The sequence below is a fragment of the Rhinoderma darwinii genome, chromosome 13 (assembly GCF_050947455.1).
Source record: "Rhinoderma darwinii isolate aRhiDar2 chromosome 13, aRhiDar2.hap1, whole genome shotgun sequence".
NCBI lineage: Eukaryota > Metazoa > Chordata > Amphibia > Anura > Rhinodermatidae > Rhinoderma > Rhinoderma darwinii.
In genome coordinates, this window is record NC_134699.1 from 28,436,175 (window position 1) to 28,458,753 (window position 22,579).

General features: G+C 44.4%; 1 protein-coding gene across 7 annotated transcripts in view; it reads right to left on the minus strand.

The window, feature by feature from the left end:
- EZH1 (enhancer of zeste 1 polycomb repressive complex 2 subunit) overlaps positions 1–22,579 on the minus strand; it is a 519,099-nt gene that overhangs the window by 314,538 nt on the left and 181,982 nt on the right. The window lies entirely within an intron of this gene.

The following is a 22,579-nucleotide window of genomic DNA, read 5'->3' on the forward strand; positions in this document are numbered from 1 at the left end:
ACAATTTTGAGCTAGAAAATACTGTTGTATGGGTTTATTAGAATATGTTTTTTATTTGGTACAGTTAAAAGACTGAACGTTCATTCTTCTAGGGCATCTTTGTTTAAAGAGGCTCTGTCACCAGATTATAAATGCTCTATCTCCTACATAATCTGATCGGCGCTGTAATGTAGATAACAGCAGTGGTTTTTATTTTGAAAAACTATCATTTTTGAGCAAGACGTTTCAGAACATGACGGACATGCCTCCGATGAGTCGTCGGATCTGGGAAGAAAATCAAAATATCATCGAGATAAACAACAACACAGACATAGAGGAGATCTCGGAAGATATCATTAACGAACTCCTGAAACACTGCGGGAGCGTTACACAGTCTGAAGGGCATCACTAGGTATTCGTAGTGCCCGTCCCGGGTGTTAAAAGCCGTCTTCCATTCATCACTTCGGCGAATCTGGACTAAATTAAAAGCCCCCCTGCAAGTCTAGCTTAGAAATTTTTGGGGCTCCTCGTATGCAATCAAACAGCTCAAAAATAAGTGGCAACGGGTATCTGTTCTTGACCGTGATCTGGTTGAGACCCCGGTAGTCAAGATTCAGATTCTCCTTGATATAGGCCGACATGGATAGAGACTCAGGCAAGGAGAGAGGATATACTCGGCCACGGGGAAGAGAGGCATTAGGAACCAGTTCAATGGGGCAGTCATAAGTCCGATGTGGAGGCAGCGTCTCAGCCTCCCTTTTGCTGAAAACATCTGCATACTGAGCAAACTGGGGAGGCAGTCCCGCCAATGACTGAGGCAGAGGAGGCTTGACAGGATGGATCTGCAACAGGCAACGACCGTGGCACTTGGAGCCCCATTGGAGAACCTCTCCAGAATTCCAGTCCAGGACTGGGGCATGTAGTCGAAGCCAAGGCAGGCCCAGTAAAACCGGATCGATTGCCTTGGGCAAAACAAGGAAAGAAATTAGTTCAGAATGAAGGACCCCAACCTGGAGCTTCAACGGCTTGGTTTTAGAAACTATGGGATCAGGCAGAGGCAGTCCATTAACTGAGGCAACAGCCAAAGACGTCTCTAGGGGGACTGTGGGCAACTGAAGATGATCCACAAGCTCTTTCTGGATGAAGTTTGCAGCAGAACCAGAGTCAAGATAGGCAGAAACTTGATGCGTCCTCTCGCCGGATACTAGGGTCACAGGAATAGTCAACTTAGAACAGAAGGCTTTATTAGGTACCGTTCCATCTAGGGTTGTCTCTCCAATCAGTCCTAGGCAATGGGGTCTCTCTGGCCTCTGGGGACACAGACGCATAATATGGCCTCCGAGGCCGCAATACAGACAAAGTCCAGAAGTGCGTCTGCATTGTTTCTCCTGGGTAGACAATTTTATATAGTTACTCTGCATCGGATCCTTTGGTGGGACGACTGACGAGGATTGCTGAAAAGTAGAATCCAGCCTAGGAAGTTCTCTGTCCCGGAGAACCTCTTGGGAACGCTCCCGGATCCTCATGTCAACCCGGGAGGCGAGTAGGATAGGATCGTCCAGGGTAGATGGCAGATCGCGAGCAGCCAGCTCGTCCTTGATCCCTGAAGACAGTCCCTGCCAGAATGTGGCCACCAAAGCCTCGTCGTTCCAGGTCAATTCAGCAGCCAGGATACGGAACTGAATGGCATACTTGCCCACGGAGAGGTCTCCCTGATGTAGGGTCAGCAAGGATGCAGCAGCTGAAGAAACTCTCCCAGGTTCCAAAAAGATTGAGCGGAAGGTCTGTAAGAAGCACTGCAAGTCACGGGTCTCTGGTCCCTGATGTTCCCACAGAGGATTAGCCCATGCCAGGGTTTTACCAGTAAGGAGAGAGATGATGAAGGCAAACCTGATGTCATCCGAAGAGAAGGACCTAGAATGTAGTCTGAAGTGGATCAGGCACTGATTCAAAAATCCCCTGCAGGACCTCGGATCTCCATCATAGCGTGGGGGTAGCAGCAAGGAACACAGGGGATTGGTACCGGTACAGACAGGAAGTGTAGCAGGAGAAACCGCAGGAATGGGTGCGGTGACTATTATGGTTGGAGCAAGCAGCCGATGGGCTATGGCGTTCACCGACAGGAGGAGCTGTTCTTGTCGTGACTGGAGATCCTCCATCTCAGCCAGCATGGCTTGTGTCGTCAAAGTCTCAGGTTGACCAGCGGGGTCCATGGCCTGAGCGTACTGTCACGAAGTGGGTTAGTGGACCCACTAGGCCGTAGCGGGGAGGCAGCTGGCCAAACAACAGGAAACCCCAGCAATACAATGTCCCGCACAAGGGTACCTGGATAGTTCAGATGGTGGCCGCAGCTCTGGCACTGATGGAGACGGTTGCAGCAGAGAACGCCAAACGTGGCGGATGACACAGGTGCTGCAGGTTGCGCCAGATGTGGCGGATTCCTCCGGACATGGCAGATGACACAGGATGTGGCGGATTCCTCCGGATGTGGCAGATGACACCGGACGTGGCACGACTTGATACTAAAGGCACAGCACGGGAAACAGGAACCGGGAACAAGGCATGGATAACAACTGGAACGGGAAACACTAAGGGACCATTTGGAAGACAGACTGGGAAAACGAACAACGCTCAGGCAAGGATCAGAAGGCCAGGGGCCTTCTTATAGACCAGGAAATCGTGGCAGTTGATGATGATGACGATCTCCTTGGTGCGCGCGCTGGCTCTTTAAGGCCGGGCACGAGCGTTCGCGCGCACCCTATGGGACACAACAGACTGGAGTGGAAGTGAGCGCTGGCGTCTCCTAGGAAGGAGATGGGGACTAGCGCTCACGGATCCATGGCTGCGGGCGTCGGGAGGTGAGTAAACCCGACGGCCCGCGGCCATGGACGCTACAGTCATTAACCCTCAGGACTCGATGTATGGAGTCTATAGATCCATCTACATTCCTTCTGGAGCAAAAGTTTATCCAAATTTCGTCCACGACTGGATGATCTTATGACCTCTATGATTTGAAATGTTATCTCATCCTCTCTGTTATTGTGTGCCTCTCGCATATCCCTTGCCAGACATGAGTCTTCTTTTCGCCGGATATTTCCAAAGTGGTCCAGGACTCTTCTCCTGAATTCTCTAATTGTTTTCCCCACATAATTTTGTGGGCAAGTACATGTTGCCATATATACGACCCCTTTGGACTTAGTTTCCAAATTCCCTATTTGCGAAAACTTGTCCTGTAGTCACACTCCGAAAGGTTTTACTTTTAACAATATGTTTACATGCCCTACATGATCCACATTTAAAAGTTCCCACTGGGGTGTCCGGTAGCCAGCCTATCAGTGGTGAACCCTCGGTAAACTGACTGTGGACCAATCGGTCTTTGAGGTTTCTACCTCTTCTAAATGTGATAAGCGGGTAGGATGCAACCGCTTTTTTTAAGATCGTTATCCGAGGTTAGAATACCCCAAAACTTTCGAAAAATGTTCCTAATTTCTTTATGCCTGTTATCATAGGTACCTACCACCCTAATCTGGTTTTGATTCTCCACCTTTGTTGTTATTTTAGGGACCAATAGATTTGTTCTATTATTGGACAAAGCATTGCGATACGCTTGTCTGAGGGTTTATCTGGGTATCCCCTAGTCTGGAATCTCTGTCGCAGATGTCTTGATTTGCTCATGAAATCTCCCAGGTCCGAACAATTTCTCCTCAATCTGAGGTATTGTCCCTTGGAGATACCTCTCCTCAGACTGATCGGATGGTGGCTATCCCATGCCAGGAGGCTGTTAGTTGCGGTAGTCTTACGGAAGAGCGCGGTGGTTATATTACCTTTCTCCGTTTTGTTAATGGTAATATCTAAGAAATTAATTGATGTTGCATGTATCTCAGACGTGAAAAACAATCCCAGTCCATTAATATTCAAAGTGCTGACAAGTTTATTGAAATTGTCAACTTCCAGACAATCCAGTATATCGTCTATATACCTCGCCCATAGCAATATGGGCGAGGTAAATGACATAAGATTGTCCGAAAACACCACCTGATCCTCCCTCCATCCAAGGTAGAGGTTAGCATAGCTGGGGGCACAGGGGCTGCCCATCCCAGTATCCCTCAATTGGTGAAAGAATTTACCCCCAAATAGAAAAATATCTTTAGTCAGGATAAAATTAAGCATGTTAAGAATCAGCTCATTGTGGGCCTTATACTGAGTGCCCCGTGTTTCAAGGAAGCACCGTACTGCCTCACATCCCTGTTTATGGGGTATGGAGCTATAACGGGCTTCCACATCTAGGCTTGCTAACATTGCTCCAGGGGGAATCTCCATCCCCTCCAACCTCTTTAGAATGTCGGTGGTGTCTCTTTTATATAGGAGGGGAGGGCATGAACAAAGTCTCGCAGGACACTATCTACATATATACTGATGTTTTGTAGGAGACCATCAACGCCAGACACAATTGGTCGGCCTTGTTCATACTGTAGCATACATCGTAGGTGTGCCTCGGAATTATATACCGATGTATAGCTCTGATGGACACTGCAAACTCAGTAGACCCGAAGTGTGATCTGTTGATGTGGAAAAAATGTTTTTCCTTTTAGCAGCATAAAATTACTTAAAATAATGTAGTAATAGTGGATCTGCCACTAGATGGAGACAAATGATGGAATAAATGCCTATAGTTAAAGAGGCTCTGTCACCAGATTTTGCAACCCCTATCTGCTATTGCAGCAGATAGGCGCTGCAATGTAGATTACAGTAACGTTTTTATTTTAAAAAAACGAGCATTTTTGGCCAAGTTATGACCATTTTTGTAGTTATGCAAATGAGGCTTGCAAAAGTCCAAGTGGGTGTGTTTAAAAGTAAAAGTCCAAGTGGGTGTGTATTATGTGCGTACATCGGGGCGTTTTTAATACTTTCACTAGCTGGGCGCTCTGATGAGAAGTAACATCCTCTTCTCTTCAGAACGCCCAGCTTGTGACAGTGCAGATCTGTGACGTCACTCACAGGTCCTGCATCGTGACGGCCACATCGGCACCAGAGGCTACAGTTGATTCTGCAGCAGCAACAGCGTTTGCAGGTAAGTCGATCTTACCTGCAAACGCTGATGCTGCTGCAGAATCAACTGTAGCCTCTGCTGCCGATGTGGCCGTCACGATGCAGGACCTGTGAGTGACGTCACAGATCTGCACTGTCAGAAGCTGGGCGTTCTGAAGAGAAGAGGATGTTACTTCTCTTCACAGCGCCCAGCTAGTAAAAGTATTAAAAACGCCCCGATGTACGCACCTAATACACGCCCACTTGGACTTTTACTTTTAAACACACCCACTTGGACTTTTGCAAGCCTCATTTGCATAATTACAAAAATGGTCATAACTTGGCCAAAAATGCTCGTTTTAAAAAAATAAAAACGTTACTGTAATCTACATTGCAGCGCCTATCTGCTGCAATAGCAGATAGGGGTTGCAAAATCTGGTGACAGAGCCTCTTTAACTATTGTATCTTCTGGTAATCTAATCCAGCAATGAGATGAATACATACATAGTAAAGTGCTACCGCAGGTAAAATTACATTTTCAAAGTGTTTTACCTGGAGCCCGTCAGCGAACTGTAAACCGGCAAGAAGAAATACACAGGAGCACCATAGCATAGTAGTATGTATATATTTAATGAAACAAGGGGTAATGTGATAGGAAGTGCATAACCTTGCGTGGAAGTACTAAGGGAAGACACAACAGTGAGATCTAGCTTCAGAGCACAAAACGTGACTGCTGCTCCTCCTGAAGCGGGAGACTCCCAAAGGTCAACTAAGGGTCGTGTGGTAGACATAAAACATACGTTGAGTATCAGATGTAGCACTGTGTATTAGACTAAAAGACCAAGAGCATATTTGGATGCCTGCCACCGTCTAATGTAATTGGAACGCGCATGACATCTTAAAGATGGGGAATCACAGCGTAGCGGGAACAGACTGGTAGGAGAAGTTTGGCAGCCGGCAGGAACTATGAATTACTAGGACCGCTACCAAATTGGCGCACGCTAACCTGGGATGCGGAGTCTCCGGAATCCCAGTTCTTCACCCTTAACCCACACGCGGAGGTATGGACTGTGTCGGTAAGATTCCCAGATCACAGTCCCGAGGACAGTCCTCGATAAATGGTCAGGCTACAGAAAGCGGGCGTGAATTGTTTCATGGTAAAACAGATCTGGGTCAATAACAGCCGAGCAATGTCGAGTCCAGTAATCAGTAGGAGGCAAGGTCAGACCAGGGGTCGGTACATGGATAAGTCAGATCAAGCACAAAGCCGGATCGAACACAGAAAAATAAAGGGAATGACAGGAAACTCACCACTAGGGCTGATAACCAAGCACTGCGGTTCCACTTTAAGGACCAGGAGGAGTGACTTTACAAGCAGAGTCCTGCTGACAAGAGTTGGTGCATTCAGAATAGAAGGCAATAATTGAAGGATATGCAAAAGATTCCCAAGTAGTTAATTCAATTACAAATGATAGGCAACGGCCCACATTTATTATGCAGTTTTTACACTTAGGTTTTCAAATGGGGAAATGGACAAAGTTGGTGCAGATTTTGTGACTTTCCACTTTTGTCTTCCAATTTGGAGACAAGAAAAGTGGGAGTGGCCTCCATGGAGATATAGTTTAGGCAAAAATGTCGTCAAATAGGTTAAAATGTCGATATGAGTAGGTGTAGATTTTATTTTCTGACAGTTTAAAATGCACCAAATTAATTAGGATGCGTGTGCCTTTTAATAAATTTGGCACAAATCACTCGAACTATCTAATTTACTTACACTGACATATGTCTTCGTAAATGTGTGCCAAAGTGTTTTGTAGATGGACTGACCCCTTTTTTCTATTATAATGTATGGGAAAATATTAACTAGGCTAAAGAAAATTTTGTTGTGCTCGTTTATATAAGCACAGCGTTAATATCCCTTCAATACAAAAAGAAGGAGAGATTATTAAGTATTGTCATTTGTAAACCAGCCAAAACAGCCAGTACACTTCCAGCAGGTTGTCTTTGAACTTTGCAAATGCTTATTTTTTTTGGAATAGTAATGGGACCCCTGTCAAGTGCAGTTGTGTCAAGGTCTGTGACATTGCATTCTTTTATAAAGCAGACGCTTCTCTTTTCCCATCGTCTTATTGCCTACCATATCCTGGCTCATTTATTGCAAAATAATTGGCTTAAGTGGTACCAAGTACTCATTTAACTACAACATCTTAGGCCTCATGCACACAAACATATTTGGGACCTGTATCAAAGAAACCGGATCCATGGTTAAAGAAGATGCATCAGTCTTGATCCTGGCCTGAAAAACTATGAACACCTTTGAAATAGCTTTTGGTTTTTTTGTTTTTTTTATTCAATTTTGCATCAATGTAAATGGTGCAACTTTCTAAATAAATTTTATCAAAAAATACTTTTTCAGATACAAGTGCTTTGTATACTGAATACAGAGCAGCTGTATCGTGCACTGAGAAGTGAATCTGTCATGACAAATGATCCATGATAAAAGTAAGTGATTTGAGTAAGTAAAATGAGCGAGTTTTCTATTATGGAGCCATATTTCCCCTATATAAGACAATGGAGGCTGAAATAGGGATCTATCTTAAAGCATTTAAGCCTCCATTGCCTTGTATGCGGCAAGATGGATTTTCCCTGATTCGCTCATCTCTTATCCGGATGAATGAATATTAATCTAAAATGCCCGAGAGAACGTAAATTAATAATATTAATTGGTTTTAACAAGAAAGAAGGGTTCAAGTATCCATCAATAGTGTATAATAATTATGTTATGGAAATGCAAGTGGAGCGATACCCCAAGGCTGCTGGAGTCTGCCGGGAAAGAGCGTGCATGTAAACCCGCAACCTCAAATCCGTAACCACTCTGATCGACAGTATCTAAGGCGACTCTAAGGTGTTCACCAGAGCCGACTGCAAGGTGGGATGGACTTTGCTGCTTAGAACCTAGGTTGTCTTAACCGAGTGTAGTTTTGGATAAGAGGTGCAATGCAGGCAAACCTAAGCTGGAAACCAGACATCCAGTAGGTTAACTGAAAGCCCAGAAATGTAGTAGAGATAATCAGACAAGCCACGGTCAAAACCAGCTGGGAACGGATAATCAGAATCGGTAAGCAGAGGGTTAACGAGAGACAAACCAAGGCCAGTATACACGAGGTCTAGAAAACAGAAGTGCAGGAGCAGTCAGGAGCTTGATCACAAACCAGGAGATAGAAAAATTCACCAACAAAGACATGTATAAATACAATACCACAGCTGATTGGCAGAAGGACAGACAAGAGAGATAGGTTCAAGGTAAAAGAAGAACCGCCCAGAAGCTAGAAAGTTAGTCATAGCGACCTTAAGGGAACAGGTGTTTTCCTAATAGTACACCCCCCCCCTTCTACGAGGGGCCTCCAGACCCTTAAGCCTTGCCTAGGTTTTATTGTGTTGGAGATCTATGGAAATTTAACAAATGCATATATAACTAAAGGATTATTTTTTCTTTTGTATGTTATCAAATGAAAATAATAAAATATAAAAAAAATAAAATACTGTGTAAACAGGGACAAAATGCAAATTGATATCTTGGCACTGCCAGCGGAGATTGGGAACAGTTAAATATAATCAACAAGCACTAGAATTCCTAACATTACGTCAGAGAGAAGTATGCCAGTACCATATTTCCCTCCGTGCGTGTTCTGATTAGAAGCACAATACGCACCCTCTGTGGCGGTACAGGTGTTAAGAAAGAAAGGACATTTCTGCAATATCAGTTTTGGAAAGTCCTTGAAGCTGCCAAGATCTGTAATTTGATCAGTCTGCTGATTTTTCCACCCTACTGGGGAGAACAAGCACCATGAAACTCCGTATTCTTCTAGGTTTTAGAAAGTTTTTTATGATACAGTCTGGGCCGGTCAGAACATCACTAGATTATTTACATTATATGTGATGATAATCTTGACATAGTCTTTATGAACAGTTATATTGGTAAATGTACAGTTTCTGCCCCAAAACATGAATGGAAATTTTCTTATTAAGCACTTAGAGACTTATATTTATCTTTAGAAACAATGTTATGCCCTGCAGATGTAAATACTGCTTGACATGCTGACTGCTGGAATTAACCCTGGTCAGGATTAAAACCAACATAACTGTTTAGGTTATTGGGGTGTCTCAAAAGGACAGCCCTTTTTTTTTAATACATGCCGGCTATCAAGGTCTGCGGGTATGTGGACCCACTAGGCCGCACCGCCGTAGCAGGGAGACAGCCGGCCAAATAACAGAGCACCCAATCAGTACAAAGTTCCACACAAGGGTACCTGAACAGTCCAGACAGTGGCAGAGGCTTGAGCACGGATGGAGGTGGGTGCATCAGGTTGTGGCGGATGACAGCAGGTGCAGCAGGTTGCGCCCGACGTGGTGGATGACATCAGGTGCAGCAGGTCGCGTCAGACGTGGCAGATGACAGCAGGTGCAGTAGGACACGACTCCAATCACTAACAGGCTCAGGAACAATAACACAGCACGGTTTACAGGATACAGGTAGCAGGGCACGGGTAAACACTAAGGGACCATTTGCAAGGACTAACATAGGAATACTAACAGTGCTCAGGCAATTAGAAAATGGGCAGAGCCCTTCTTATAGTCCAGGGTGATCATGGGCTAATTACTGATTTTTACATATGCGCACACTGGGTAAGGGACACAGCAGAGTGGAGTGGAAGTGAGCGCTGGCGTCTCCTGGGGAGGAAATGCCGGTTAGCGCTCACCAGACTATGGCTGCAACCGTCGAGGTGTTAGTAATCCTGATGGTCCGCGGCCATGGATGTTACACCAGCACTGCAATCAGTTGATCACCACGGATGCGGCTCTTTTTATAACCCCCGGTGATAACAGTAGCCACGTCTAGCTATACATTTCCAAATAAATGTCCGACTATGTAAGGCATGGATGTACCGAGTCCACCAGACCAGTCGCCTTTTCTTACATAAAGGGTCACAGTTCTTCTCATAGAGGGATGTCCTGAGACAGATCCTTTAAATACCATCACAGAGCTTCACACAATTTTGTCTTGCAAAGGATTGTGAACAAAGATTGCCCCTCTCTCAAAGGAAGGCAATCAGTCCCATGGAACTACAAGTACCATCTTCCTCTACTCTGCCTAAAATGGTTACAAAAAAAAAACCTTTTTCAAGTTTTTCAATAAAAAAAAGTCTATACTTACCCCCTGGCGTTGTCCTAGTGACAGCTCCTAATTCCCCCGGCTGTTATCTGTGTAGCTCGGCCTCCTGGGATGATGTTTCATCCCTTGTGAATTCTGCAGCCAATCACAGGCTGTAGCAGTCACATGGGCTGAACGGAGAATAAAGGGATGCTTCACTATAGTAAAGGTAAGTATTGGCTTTTTTCTGCTCTGTTTTCCACAGCGGCGATTCCAGCCGATAATCTGCACCACAATTTGATGTGGTTTTTCCGCCGTAATTCCCTACGGGTTCTAGCTCGGATATGCTATGTACTTTGATGCAGCGTAGCCGACCTGTGTGAACATACCCTAAAGAAGGTTTTATAGCTTCAGGTCCGGTTTTCTCCAACCTAAATCCATTTTCTTTTATTTACCAACAGGCTGGGCCATACCACAACAAGATTTCTCACTGTAATTTCTCCTTAGTTCTGTTCTACTGAATTTACAGCATGTTTAATACAAAAATCATAGTAAAACTATTAAAGGTTATTAGGTTATCCTTATGGGTGTAGTCTCTCTTTGATATGAGTATTGAAAATTACATATGATACATGGTACAACCCAAATATTTGTACTCACACAACAGACTACACAACAAAGGTGTTTAGATCGTCTCTGGAATATCGAAAAACAAGGTATAAAAATAACTTCAGGTATCAGGATTAAGCGCTAGAAGAATGGACTAGGTATTAACTGTATAACAGATGGGTGTGTTATGCATACTTGATATTATGTATAAAAATGTCAGTTAGTTTATATCTATTAATATGGACATTTTGTATCCATAAATGAGAAGAAGATGGCTTGACAGTTGCACCCCCATATACAACCTCATTTTGTACGGTAGTGCCAGTTACAGTATATACTACTAGACCATCCTAATAAGACTTGCCAGGTATTACGTTCCACATTGGGGTAATTTTAAAGAATGGTATTGGAAATTCTTTCCAATGGATCCAATGGCAGACCCTCAGTTTAATTATATAAGGTCACAAAATGACATCACACATCACATGAAGTATATGAGTCCTCCCAATATTTACATACTGGGTCGACTGCAGTTATTGTATGAGCAATATCCAAACACAATTATGTTTCATTTACGCACACCAGAGAGACAAAAATAAAAAACTCAAGTCATGGGGCCAGTTTGCCAAAGTTATGGATAATTTGGCAGGCTGGCTGGGCTATAATTCATTTAACCAGCTAAGCATTGTACTATAATACACTCTCCTTTAATCTACCATAATTTATGTAATGTCGGGGTGGAGAGACAGACAGGTGAGCCCTAATCTACCCGCCACTCAGTCCCTGCCTACTTGCATGGCCCGTCCTAGGCGACGGCGTACAACTGGGCGACGGTCCCTACGCTCAATAAGTGCACGACAGACAAACAGACAAGGTTACACAGAAGCTAAGGAAAATGGGGCAGTTGCCCACGGCAACACCGTGAGCAACAAGAGTGGTCAATGAGCCGAGTCAAACCAGGAGTGTATGAGGTACCAAACGAAGAGCAGGAGCGTAGTCAGTAAAGCCAGGGTCAATTTGAAGCAGAGGTCAATAGTACTAGCAGGAACAGCAGAGCCAGGAAACAAGACAGAATCACAGGCAAAGGAAGAGCAGGAAATGAAGGTATAAATAGACCGAGGGCGGGAGCTAGCTCCGTCTGGCCAGGCTGTGATAGGTTCTCCCACTCCTCGGCCTACCAGCCTGAGTGGTAGCAGATCGAGTCACTCTATCAGACCTAGGAGCAGATGCAGAGTGATTAACCACGGGCGTCGACACAGAAGCTGTGTCTGGCAGATCCTTTACAATTTAAGGGCTTATTCAGACGAACGGGATATACGTCCGTGCAACGCGCGTGATTTTCACGCGCGTCGCACAGACCTATATTAGTCTATGGGGCCGTGCAGACATGTGCGTGATTTTTACTCAGCGTGAGTCCGCTAAAAAAAAGTCACGACATGTCCGTTCTTTGGGCGTTTTTCACGCATCACGCACACATTGAAGTCAATGGGTGCGTGAAAACCACGCATGCCACACGGAAGCACTTCCGTGCGACCAGCGTGATTCGCGCAACAGCTGTGAAAAGGATGAATGAAAACAGAAAAGCACATCCAAACGGAGAGTCATAATGATGGCGGCTGCATCATATGCTGAGGCCACACGGAGCTGTTAAGTGCCTTCTGCGCAGGCAAAACGCCGCATTTTTTGCGTGCGCTAAAAGCACACGCTCGTGTGAAGCCAGCCTTACACTGTTTTCTTATTTTAATCTGTAATCCAGCTGTGTTAATGTACTGTATATCAAACATCTAGGATCTTGAGGAATGATGTACAAATCCACTGTTAATATAAAGACCCTCTTCCTCCAATCCCCATCAGTTCTGTGTGGTGAAATAGACGCAACTACCTCTGGTCATCACAAAATAGAGCTCAGTGCAGTTGCTGTTTTAGCCCTATTTTATTTTTAAAAACCCTATTTATTGTAACTGAAAATCGATACAGAAAGGGAAAAGAAAAACGGCAGTTACATGTGAAAACCAATTAAACTTGAGCGATTCCTAGTACAGAAGCACAAAAAGGAGTAGGAAAGATGCCCAAGGGCCAACAAATATCACCATCTATCATATTAGACCCTACCTGCTTAGACTGTGAAGCTGGCCATAAACTTGAGACAACAGTCGTCTGAAACGGTTTATTTTAGTGATATTGGTCTACTATCCCCAGATGTCGGGAGAAAGAGAGAACAAGCTTGTTGGATTTTGACATGTCTGATCTGAGATATTCGAATGCCTGAGGTGTCTGGCATCTGGTAGCGGCTTAATTTTCTCATGCCAAGTGTGTATGTTTTGGTTTTTTTCCAACGGTTTTTATTATTTTTCATATAACAAAGTAACAATAAATCCATAGATGCAGTGTGAAATACACTGCACATTGAATCAATGTAGCGATAACAAGAGGTACACTGTCACCTATACAATGTATGTGTAAGAACATATCAGAATATTAACATGAACAATAACCTCCCCCCTACTGTGTGCATCATTCATATCGATTTAAGACATATTACAATTCCCAAACAGGCATTCAAAATACAATACAAAACAGGCATTCAACCCTGAATAAGTTCTTCCAGGTACCAGTTGGTGTGTTCAAATTGTGATCTCAATCTCTGTCGTACATCAAGCGGGAGAGTAGTAATGAGTGGGGACCATGCTTTGAAAAAAGTTCTATACGTTTTTCCTTGTCAGTGAGGGCATTCAACCAATCCATCTTAGAAGTTAAGTTTTGCCTGGATCAAAGATAGTGGTGGCGGTACTGGGTTTAGCCAATACTGCAATATACTTTTTTTTAACAGCTGCTGCCCAAAAGCATAAAAAAGTGTCATGTTTGTTTAGGTATTCCGTCACTCTCAGACAACTAAATATTAAATTAAATATTAAATAGGATCCATTCTGGATCAAGGGGAAGCAATAAACTAAAAATAGCCTGTAGGTAGTTGGGTACCTCCTCCCATAGATCTCTAAATTGTGGAATATATTTGCATTGGGAGAACCACGTTTGGCACGATTGTATACTGAACCTGGAGACATCTTATATTAGATGTCATGGCTAATGTAAGCTCTATGAAATATCATTAATGCCATATCCTGGTAGCTACTAACTGGGATGATTTTTTGCAATTTCAACGTGGCATTTAAAACATCTCCTACATCAAGATTAGGAAGGTCAGTAGGCCACTTGGCAGGACCTGTGGGGAGCTTGTCCCACTCTATGGAAGGTCTAATAAATCTATAAATGGAACTAATAGAATTCAGTTTGGTTCGTGCTGCTTTTAAAAAAGATTAATACGATCTAAAGGTTCAGTCCTAGTTTCTGCTAAAGTGTGCATTACATAACTACGGGCCTGTAAATATACAAACTGAAAACCCACTAATGCTGGAAATTTAAGGCATGCCTCACCAAAAGGCAATATGGAATGTGAGTGATCCAGCAGATCTACAAGGAGATTGCATCCCTGTGTAGATATTATCTTAGAAATTAAAAAGCGAGGATTACCACAGAAGGACAAAAATACAGAGTGCCTACTATCAACCTGACATTGGTGTCTCAGCTGTCTCCAGGTTTGAATTGTGGTCCAGATAACTGGGATGTCTCGTATCCCCACTGGAAGTTCCAAATCAGATAAATGTAATAAAGATTCCAGAGTAATGTGTGGGAAATATTGGGCTTCTAGGAATGCATTGGCAAAATGTGGTTTCCTGCGTAACCAGTCACATATGTATTGTGCGTTTGCTGCCAAACTACATAGTCGAAGGTCCGGTAAAATAAAGCCACCCAGGGATTTGTGTTGCTGTAATTTATAAAGACTAACGCGGTTACGCCATTCACCTCTCTAGATAAAGATCCTGAAGGCTTTAGACACAAGCTTTATGTCAGTTTTTCTCAACAACAGTGGGAGAGTTTGAATGGGGTAAAGCAATTAGGGGAATACCACCATCTTAATCAGATGGCAACGACCTGAAAAAGCTATTTTATAATGTTGCCTTGATTTTAGGAGTTGCACGAGGGAGGCAATAAGAGGTGTGAAATTCAGTGAATAAAGTGAAGCCGGGTCCGATGGTAGTTTTATTCCCAAACAGGTGATAAACCTTGAACTCCATTGGAATGGAAAGCTCTGACCCCAATGTTTTTTGGCTGATCTAAATATAGGGAGAGCCTCCAACTTGTTAAAATTAACCATAAATCCAGAGACTTTGCCAAAGTTGTTAACTGTAGAAATAATATCTGGGATCGCTTGTTTAGGATTACTGAGTGTGTATGTTTATGGTGGAGTCGGGTGAAATAGCTGTCAGCCGAATGAGCGTTTATTGCCAGCTTTAGACATGGGCATTCAGTATAGGGATTGTACCATGATTAAAAACTATTTTTTTCTGCTAGATCAAATAGGTTATATATCTATATAGTGCTGGGCAATTAATAAAAACAAAAAGAACCAAAATTCAGCGCAATTAATCGATGTCATCTTGCGCATTTCAGTTTTTTTAATTATTTTTCCCGGTTTAAACTGCATCTGCATCTTCAGAATGCAGATACAGTTGTATCCAATGGTAGAGTTAGTTCCCTGCTCTACCATTCACTATGTAACGCTGGCCACTCATGGTTTGGCGCAGACAGGCGAGATAACGTTGCTGCCCCCCACCTGTCTGTACCGAGCCATAAGCGGCTGGGCGCAAACAGGCGCGATGACGTTTCTGCCTCACACCTGTCTGTGCTGAGCCGTGAGTAGCTTTGCACAGACAGGTGTGAGGCAGTGATGTCATCGCGCCTGTCTGCACCGAGCCACACAGACCGGAGAAGCAGAGGGATCTCCTACACTCGTCTTTGGAACGGGTTTAGGTAAGTATGTATTTTAATAGGCACTACTGTGGCTGTGTGGGGGCAGCTATGGTGGATTATACTGTGAGTGGGCAGCTATAAGGGCAATATACTGTGTGGGGGCAGTGACAGGGAGCATATTATATTCTGTAGTATACAGCAGGCTCAGGGGTTAAATATTAATTCAATGGCGTAGCATGCAGATAGGGGACGTAGCCTAAATAATCGTTCATTAATCGTAATTGAGGTTACATGTTCAATTAATCGTGATCTTGATTTAGGTCATAATTGCCCAGCCCTATATCTATATTAATTGTTAATGTTCAAATGGGAATGTACCCTTTAAATGTAGCTAGTTTATAGCAGGTGCGATTACACAATTCATTAGAACCTATAATATCCTTTGGATGTCAATATATACGCAAGACATAATACGAACATAAATAAACCAATATATGTCTCTACTTCTGAAGTAATAATACACATCAATATAGACACATAATGTCTAAAAATACTTTATTGGTCCATAAACATGGATAAGCCCTCAAGAAAACAAATATATATACAAAAATTAAAACAATTAAAAATATAATCCTCTGAGACCATCAGCTATGTGCCAAAAATGCCGTTAAAGTTAGTCCGTTGTATAATATGTAAAAGGCTAACAAATGTTCGATTACACAATTCAATGCTATACCCTTTTCAGTTGTGTAGTAGATGGATGCTCATATGTTGGTTAATAGGATATAGAAGTATTAGCTTTGGAAATGTCATGCCAAAATCCATTGGTAACAGATTGTTCTGCTTGTATTAGACTGTTTTGCCTCTGTGACATGTCTGTATCCAGATCTATCCGTGCAGTGTAATTATGACTAGCAGATGGCTATCTAGTTATCTGAGCAGCTGCTGCTCTTCATACTCGATTTTCATAATTTCTTTGCTGATTTGGTTTGTATGGAACATCAGTTTAGCTATAATGTGACTGCCTGCTGAGCTAACATTAAATAATCGCATATAGATCTAGTTTTAACATAATCTTTACTATGCCGAGGCAAAAGAATAGCATTTGATATGCACTGTTTAGATAAACTAGCAAAAACAAATGAAAAATTTGATAAAAAATATCTAAACATCTAATTCATTAGCTAAAATATCAGAGGTTGCTGTTACAGGCTGGATGTAAGAGGCATTTATCTGTGTCCCCATGACAAAATTTTCTGACCTGGTGCTCTGGCAGATCAGTATTACGATAGGGACAATGGGCCTCATTTATCAAAACTGTCTAGCAGAAAAATTGGCCTTTTTCCCATAGTGACCAATCAGAGCCGAGCTTTAATTTCTTAAACTGCTCTATTAAAATTAAAGCTGCGATCTGATTGGTTGCTATAGGTAACTAGGTTAGTTTTTCTGTTAAAATATTTTGATAATTGAGGCCCATTGTGCCTCATAGAAACCAATGAGAATCCATGTTAAGAAGAAGAAAGGGGATTTGTTTGTTTTTATAACAGGACCATGGTCCCTATACTGCAAAAGGATAGGTGCAGAAAGTGTAGCCATGGGAACTCAGAGAAACTCATCTAATAGGTGGCCTATTACTTCAACCTATGATGTTTTCTAAGCTACATGGACGATATCCTGTAGAACGATATTGTATGAAACATGGTCCGTGATCATGTTGTGAATTTTAAAGAAAATAGAGTGGAAAGCTAAAATAAATATCGCAGTTTTTCAATCTATCCTTTTTATCCGTTTCTTGTAAACAAAATAGAAAGCCCCTAAGAAGTATGTATGTTTAAAAAATGCATTGAAGAAAAAATTAAAAAACATATTAAAAAGGTCATATCCATTTTGATCCATTGTTCCACTGACTGTAATGTAAAAAAACTTTTTGCCTTTGCTACAAATTAAAACCAACCACAACGGCTATTGTCTCTTATCTGTACAAATATTAGGGAACAAAAATACCTTTTTAGAAGGGTAAATATTCAATTACCATTGTGTCAAACAAAAACATCAAAAGCAAGTTTCCTTGACCTGTGTAAATTCTGGAGCCTTGTGCTCTACTGAAAGACATTTGTGTACTTCAAACAGTCTTCGTCATAAAATGACTACTCATTACCTGGCTCACTTGCATAAAATGTGTGTTTTGTCACTGGATCTAAAATACATATTAGGAACCATGCACTGTCCATAGTCGTGTGACATAGGCTCTACAGCAGTACACAGAGAGGAGTGTAAAGGGGGTTTTACACAGGACGATTATCGGGCAGACGAGCGTTAATATAACGCTCGGTGCCGATAGTTGCCCTGTGTAAACAGGGGCACGATCAGCAGATGAACGAGCAAACACTCGATCATCTGCTGATCGTATCTTTTTAAAAAAGTAAAATATTATCGTTGTCGGCAGCACATCTCCTTGTGTAAACAGGGAGACACGCTGCCGACATGATAATAATGTATGGGGACGAGGGATCGGAGTAACGACCGCTCGTCCCCATCCATAGCTCCGTGTGACAGGAGCAAGCGAGCGCCGATCAACGATGTCTCGTTGATCGGTGCTCGCTGCACCGGCCGAGTATCGACCAGTGTAAAAGGGCCTCAAGTCCATGTTTGCACTGTCAAAATTTGCAGAAGCAAAACTGCTGTCGATTAACAGGGAAATGTGAATGCGGATTCTCTCTGTGAAGTTCAATAGAGTCAATCCTCTTTTTAGTGTGCAATCCACGTGAATAATGAACATGCTGCTGATGATAAAACCTATGATACGGTCATTATTCTGCACAGATTTTTCTAGAGCATGTAAATAAGGCAAAAAAAATAATTTGCATGCATTGCTGGAGGAATCCCTGCTGATTCTGTCTGGATTTAGGTGCAGAATTCACATGGTGTGAAACCTAAACTACAAAGTTTATATAAAGTAAAATTAAATAAAATTCTGTTTTCATGACATAATTTTTTCTGTCATTTTTCATTGTTTCTGCATCAAATATTCCCCTTTTATGAGCAATGCTGTTTTTTAACTATTAGAGTTTTGAAAATATTTAGTAAATACCAATGTGACCTCATGTTTGGCACCTTGAGTTACACTGACAGTCGGAAGTTATTTAGTGCAATATGAAAGTTCTTATCTGATAAAATGTTAAATAAGCTTCTGCAAAAAGAAGATAAGAGGCCCCATTGAAATGAGAGAGCAACACATCAGTATACTTCCTAAGAACTAGGGTGTGTATTCGAGGAATGTGGCTATCGGTATTTGTATCAAAGCCAAGGGGGGACTTAAAGGCTATGTAAACCTTCGAAAGTGATATATATATATTTTTAAATAAAATTGTCAGTCAGTGAGTACAGGCCGGACACAGGCCAAAGGAAATAGGGGAAGGCCAGCATGACCAGGGGTGTAGGTAGGAAAGCGTTAAGGAAGCGTAGGGGAGGAGTAGGAGTTATGTAGGGGAGGGGGATAGTAGGGCGAAGCACAGATGTATAAGGGGAGGCAGGGGAGTTGGGTGCCAATACATAAATCAGACAGTGTTCTGAGTGTCACGTTGCCTGATTGCTTACCTGATTTAGGCCTTGCTAGTGCAGCTCCGTGCAGCAGTTGCTGAGCGGGAGATGGTGTGGTTGGCGGAAGGGCTAGGGTTATCTAGCCCTTTGGAGATGGAGTCAGTTGCAGCGGCGGCCATCGGGAGCGGTGACCTGCTGGTGCCTTCTGCTCCGGCGGCGCTGGGCAGTGTGGAACCTCGCTCCTCCGGTCCCCAGGCGGTGACGTCATCCCCCATGCGGCGTAGAACGCAGCCTCCAGAGTGCCTGAGCCCGGAGGCACTGCCGAGAGTGAGGCACCGGGTACGGAGCACCTCAAGGAACCCTCCTTGTCGGGTCCCCCGCTCCACCGCTAGAGGCCAGCGGGCTCGGTCTGCGAGGAGCCGGCCTAACACTGCGGAGGTGGGGGGACGGGCTCCCTTGCTTCTGGGACCGCCCCTCATCTCCTGTCCTGATGAACGTGGAGCTGCGGCGGGCCGTGTTGGCGATGCTCAAGTCGGGCGGCCCGCCGGACACCTGGACATCGAAGTGCCTGGGCACAGACGTGTGCCGCAGTTGGCGATGACACGGCAGTATCCTGGTGGGCAGCCTCCTGCTGGCTTCGTGGAGGTGGCAGCTCTGAACTGTCGGGTGGAAAGGCCCATGTCGATGGCCCAATATGTTTCTGGTGAGGGCCTGGGCTGTCGGTCGTGTGGTGCCTGTCCGGTTCCTGATGGTCCAGATGATGCTGGAGGCTGGGAGGTTGTTGAGGAAGATGGACGTCAGGAGGATTCCTTCACACCGGCTGGTGGGGACACAGTACCTAGGCAGCCTGGTGAGTATATTTCACCTACGTTTTCATTACCTGCTATATTTCGGTCCCCAGGGGTGGGGGGTGTTTCACGAGGGGGGCCAGCTGTAGATGTGGGTGGTAGTGGTGCTCATTCGGTAGTTGGACGTAGCGGAGGCAGGGTTCAGGAGTTGCTTGGTTGCGTCCTGGAGCTTTTAGCACACTGTGGTGGTTCGTCGGGCTCCCCTTCCCGTTACTGCATAGATTCCGCCGTCGGTTGGGCCTGTGGTGGATAGTCAGCCCGCGAGGGTCGGGTTAGCGGCTAAGAAAGCTGGGGTGACGGTGTCATTGCAGACTAACAAGGACAAGGAAGTGGATTGGGTGCGATTGGATGATAAGGCGAAAGGGGAGGTGTATGTTTGTTTCAAGGGCGCGTTAGGTGAGCATTTAAAACCGGAAGTTAGGGACGAATATGTTGAGATATTTTCGCTACTCCACCTTGAAAAATTTTACCTGGATAAAGGGAAGCAATTTGAAAACAAAAAGAAGACGGGGAGGAGCGTCGGTACAGGCTGATCTCCCAAACTTTTGCAAATCGACTTCATGCGTTCACCATTTTGGCGAGTGTTATTGGGGAGGAGACGCTGGAACATTGTTCCGCCCTCTTCTGTTACATGGATGCTATCGGCGATGCCCACAGGGTTTATGGTGGGCAGACGAGTCTGCGCTATGATGAACAATTCTGGCAGCGTAAGGCGGTGCGTCCCAACATCAGGTGGAATAATAAGAACACAGGGTTGTGGTTGCGCATTATGGCCCCTGTTCGTTTCGGCCAGTCCTTTCAGGGCAGGGCCGGTCAAAGTGTGGCGGCATTTGGAAGTAAATCGGGGTTTTGTTTGTAATTTAATGAGGCCAATGCAAGTTTGGACCTGGATGCAAGTTCAAGCATAGGGTTTCCCTATGTGTGCCACCCTGCTGCACTCGATTGAATGGGTGGCGAAACATTTTACCATCTAGTTGGCCCCCGAGAATACAGAAGGGCCGTGTACGTGTATTGTTTTTATTGAAATCACGATTGATTCCGTTAAAATGCAGTGCCGCCTTCCAGGGGATAAACTGGAAGTACTTCATGCAGAAGTTAATTTGGGCCCGTCGCCTACGTAAAATTCCCCTTAGAGAATTGCATTCTCTGTTATTCAAGCTTAACTTTGCCTGTCGAATTATGCCCATGGGATGTTTTTTTTGCAGGCGTCTATTGAATGCGACGGTGGGCGTCAAGGCCCCCATCATTTTGTCCGGCTGACTAGGGAACATAGGGCAGATTTGGCGGTTTTGTTTGAATTTCTACAATTGTATAATAGGAGGTCGCTGATTAAGTCCCCTGGCGGTTGACTGGGAGCCCTTTACCGATGCGGCAGGGGGTGTGCGGTTTGGCGCTTATTGTAAGGGTCAATGCTGCACATCGCGGTGGCCCACAGCGTGGTTCGACATGGGTTTGGTTAGGAATCTTGCCCTCCTGGAACTTTTTCCTATTTTGGTGGCGGTGGAGATTTAGAGTGATAGGTTCCGAGACAGCAAGATGCACTTTCATTGTGACAATATGGGGTTGTCATTGGCCATTAATAACATGTCGGCGTCTTCCGCCCCGGTGATGCAGCTCTTGCGGTGTTTGGTGTTGCAGTGTTTGTCCCTTAATGTGTGGATAATTGCGGTGCATGTTCCTGGAGTTCAAAATTATATAGCTGATTCTCTTTCTCGTTTGCAGTGGGATCGGTTTTGCAGGGGACCGCTTTCTCCGAATGGCTATGAGAGTTGGCTTATGAGCCTCGGGAGGGTTGATCCGATCTTCTCTGGCGCCCAGTACTTATGTTAGGGCTTGGAGGGATTGGGAGGCATGGAAACTGGTCTGCCTGGGGTGCGGGCGGATGATGGTCGAGTGGTGGCATTGCTTGGGTTTTTAGGTCAGGCTTCAGTTGCGGGCTGGTCGGTGTCCAGGGTTAGTTGTTTTATGGCAGCTCTAGCATTCCGTTTCAAACTACGGGGTTTTCGGGATGTCACAAAGGATTTCTTGGTGGGCCAGGCCCTGAGGGGTTATCGTAAAGGGAGGGTTTTACCTGAGGGTCGTCTCCCCGTTTTTTTTTCATTGTTAGAACGCCTGTTTTGAGTGTTGAAGGGGGTTTGCTTCTCGGCTATTGAAGTGACGTTTTACGGGTTGGCTTTTTCGTGGGCGTTTTTGGGGCTCTTAGGATAGAGGAGTTGGTAGCACCTAGCACTAAGGGCTGGAGGCTTGCAGGCGGAGGACATGTTGTTGTTGGACAGGAGTGTTGAGTTTTGGATTAGACGTTCCAAGACAGATAAGGGTGGTCGCGGTAAGAGGGTGGTGTTATGGGCTGCTGCCGGTGTGCGAATGTGCCCAGTGGAGTGTTTCTCCCGTTACAGCGTGATATGGCGGAGCGCCAGTGGGCAGTTTTTATGCCATGCTGACGGCTCTTATTTGTCACAATATGAGTTCACTTGGGTGTTGCGCCGATGTCTGGAGATCCTGGGGCTGAAAGGGTCTTTGTGCCTCATTTTCTTCATATCGGGGCCGCTACGTTGGCGGCATCCTGGGGGTTGGGTCCGGAAGTGGTTAAAAGCATCAGCAGATGGGATTC